Here is a 4,281-nt window from a genome sequence, read left to right on the forward strand (position 1 = left end):
TACTTATTTCATTTGCATCCTTGCTCTAAGCTACTTACTTTCATACTTCCGAGTAAAAGAATTTCCGTCTCGTCGTGATTAACCTTCAATCCGGAGTATGTACTAAACAACGTGTAGAGTCTCAAAAAGCGGGCTGCGATGTTATAATTTGTCCCTAACAAATGATGTCATGTCATCAGCAAATATGACTAATTTAATTTCATTACCGTCCACTGCAATGTTCTTGATTTGATCGTTATTATGCCAATAATTCAAGTACTGCTTTGAACATTGATGATGAGAGCGAGTCACCCTAGCGAACATCCCTTTTAAGATTAAAAGAGGGAGTAGAAAATCCACTGTTAATCACGCATCTTGTTATATTTTTATAAAACGTTTGAATACACGCTGAAAAGGATTCACCAATGGCAACAAATTCCAGCTATTTGAGAAAAAAATTCCAATTCAAAAATCGAAGGCTTTCTCAAAATCTATTGCAGTCATTATACTTTGGCAGTCTCGCATTTTTGTAAAGCCCACGATGTCGCTTATCGTGGGAACTGCGTCTTATCATAATGAAAAATATGACGCAAGACTTTCTCTAGCCTTTTAGCGACCTCTTTTGACCCAAGTTTTTCATCAACATTTACTAGAGAAATTGGTCTCCATTTTTTTAACCATGTCTTGTCTTTGTCCTTCTTCTCAATCAAAGTTATTACGGCTTGTTTTTGCGTATTTGATTATTCTCCGTAAAGATAGGCATAATTCAAGGATTCAACTATAGAAACGATCCGATTTCTGGCTAGAAGAACTTGTAAAATTGTCTTGTGAGCCCATCATTCCCAGTAGTTTTATTGTTGTTGAAGGACGACAAAACCTGGAAACATTCGGAATACGTTAACTACTGGCTCTCACACATTTCACGCATTGAGTCAATTAACTTAGGAGATGAAGAGGTGTTTCCAAGAAAGGGACATGTTGAATAGTCACTTTGTATTCCCGACTGTTCGTCGTAAAGTTCGTCGTAAAGTTTCGAATAAAAGCTGAAGATTTCATTCATAATAGCTTTCTGGGCAGTAATCTCTTCTCCATTCGTTCTAAGTTTTCTTATGCAGCTTCTCTTCTTATCACTCTTTTCTAAATTCAAGAAATACTTGTTGTTTCTTCCCCCTTGTTCGTACCAGACGATCGCTTTCTAAAGCCGCGGCTACACGAGCGATTTTTTGGTCGCGCTGGGGATGCGATTTTTTTCTAATTTTGTCGCGTCGCCGGCGCGACAAGTGAAAAAATCGCGAGAAAAAGTCGCCAGAGTTGAATTCGCATAGATAGTTGCCCGTGTAGCCACCCCACCCTGCACCTTTTTGCCCGTGCTTGCGACGCGACTAAAGAGTATTTGGCCAATGAAATTATTAATCTGTTTATAGTATCCAGGTTTCTTGAAGTATGCGATTCCCACGGCCTTCAATTTATTGAAAAAAATTGTCACAAGTGTAGCCATCCTCGCGCGCGGGCGACGTGACAAAATTTGAAAAAAAACGCATCACCTGCGCGAGCAAAAAATCGCTCGTGTAGCCATGGTTTAAGGTTATTGCACTGTGATCTGTTCTTATAGCTGTCACTGTGTCAATCTTTGCTGCATCATCTTGTAACAAATTATTAATGACCAACAATCAAGTCGTTTCTGGATAATTGGTCTTTTTGGTCTCTAAGTAAATATCTTGCAATCGGGATTACAACCAGTCATTACAAGAGATGGGGTGGGTGGGGGGGGGGGAAGTCCTGCATTGAGTGACCTCTCTTCGCTTCTCAATTACAATCGGTGTCAGGAAGTAAATTTCGAAATGAGATTTCCGCATTAATGAATCACTAGAGAACAAGCAAGAGAAAACGAAATCCGCCTTTAACAGATCAAAACAGTGCACTGAAAAAATACTCTCTGAGAGTGCGTTTTTTGGGAAAATCAGAAAACGGATTCTTGAATCCAAAAACGGATTTTGCGTTTTTTTCGGCAAAATCCAAAAATGGATCATAAATCCAAAGTATCCAAACTCGAGGAGGATACTTCGGATCAAATCTAAATTTTCTTGACAGCAAAAATATTCGGTAGTAGCCAAAACGCGGGGCCGGGGCCGGGGCCGGGGTCGGGGCCGGGGTCGGGGTCGGGGTCGGGGTGTCCTTTTTTTTTCAAAATTTTTTCGTTTCAATTTTTGTAGTTATTCTCCCGTACTGTTATTTTCTAATGTTCGGCATCTTTCCTTCATCTATGTTGGAAATTACCCAAAAAATATAAGGAACGTACAAAAGCTTCGAAGGAGACATCGTTTGCTTTTCGAAAAGAATTTCCAACTGAAATTTAATACGTTAAACCAAGTGATTCGCGCGTTAAGTTATGTCGCTTAATTGTTTTATTGTATGGAACTATATTTGCAATTTTATTTACCACAGCAAGTTTGCATGAGTTGAAAGGTGACAACTAATTAGAAATTCAGAAATATTTAAATCGAAACTGCAAACGCGCAAATTACTTTTTCACTTTCCTCCGATTAAGAACGTTAAAGGCAATCAATAGAAGAAATCAAACCATAAGATCGTGTAGATTAGAAGACCCAAATTGTAATATATTCAAGAAATCAGTTGCATTCTTCTTTTAGCCTATCGCCGGCATTCCAAAACATTAATCTACTTCTGTAATATTTTCCTTTCAGTCGACTAGTTCAAAGACATATTGATCGAGCAGCTTGTACGAATAAAAATCTGAAGATCTACAGGATCCTCAGTGGCGTGATCTTGCCTTAAAGTAGTGGCTCGTACGTAGGTGCGAATCGCCTAGAGACACTGAAGACTCGCTCAGCTCCACATTTTAAAACCACATCTTAATGTTTACTTCGTACAAAACTTCTCCGCAATACAATTAAAACGAAGCAGAACAGCCATAATTCCACTATGGTCGTCACGCAAACGTTCTCAGTTGCTTGTTTTCGCAAAATTGTTCTAAGTGTGGTTGTGCTTTTTCTCGTAAGATTGGATTCGAGCCCTTGAAGTCCGAATAGAATTGGCTAGCAAGTTCCTGTGCGACTGACTTTACTACAAACCGTTTGTGGTAAATCAGACAACAACATTGACAACACGAACAAACAAGCAAAAAGAACGTTGCATGACTGCGTGACGATCATCGTGGAACTGGGATTCTGATGGTTTTTTTTTTAACGAAGTGAATATTACGATGGGACTCTGTCTGGCAGTTAGCGTGTATTCCATAAATTGAAACGAAAAAATTTTGAAAAAAAAAAGACACCCCGACCCCGACCCGGACCCCGACCCCGGCCCCGGCCCCGGCCCCGGCCCCGCGTTTTGGCTACTACCAAAATATTCTTAGCACCTTTCCTACAGCTAAAAACGAAACTGTAAAAATACCCTCTGTAATCGATTTGTACTTAGACACCAATGCTTGTCGCCTTTCTTTTTACCGATCGCTAAGGTTTTTTTTAGTTTTTTGTTTTTTTTTTTTTTGTTTTGTTTTTTTTTTTTGTTCTTCTTTTTTGGTTTCGTTTCAAAACAAACTAGTTAACCGCTAATAACTGGGTCACAAAATGACTGAATTTATCTGTTTTATCTTAAAAATTCGGAAATTCAAAATGCTATAGTTTTAAAACGAAATACATCACGGAACTGGAAACTTGAAAAACAATATTTATTTCTAGGTCATCTTCAACCTTCTATAAATAAAATTCCGAAGACCTTGTGATTTTGATTTTAGAATTTGATGACGTCACTGTAAAAAACCATCTTTAGTTGTTAACACGGAGTGTGTTGCTTGTTTCAACGCAGGGAATGATATAGGAAGGTTTTTCTTCCCTCTAATAGCAAATATGATTTTGTTTCAATCAAATGTTTGGCCTAAAAAGGTTTTTGTGAGGTGTTTTGCGTTTTTGGATGCATCGTGTTTTGTAGTCTCCCTTGCAGCCGTTTTTAGTCTCGTCACGCAACGCTCCTCCCCACAAGCGGCTGCTTACATTCGAACAACATTCCTTTCCCTTTGTAGTCTTTGCACCGATGAGATCGCTGACATTGTTTCTTATGTGACCAATCAGAGCACTGGAGATATTAATCAACATCATTGTTCCCGCGCGTTTTCAAATTCTGCATTTGATCGTAGTTTCTTGATAGGGGAAACGCCAAAGAAGGTTGTGCAAAGTGATCGTTGCTTTATTTGTTCCACTTCAGTTCAGAAAAAAGAAAAAAAATCTATTTTTGGAAAAAGTTCTTTGGATTTTCCGGCGATTATTAGTTCCTGTCTGGATG

This window comes from Montipora capricornis, chromosome 13, assembly GCF_036669925.1.
Source record: "Montipora capricornis isolate CH-2021 chromosome 13, ASM3666992v2, whole genome shotgun sequence".
Taxonomy (NCBI): Eukaryota; Metazoa; Cnidaria; class Anthozoa; order Scleractinia; family Acroporidae; genus Montipora; species Montipora capricornis.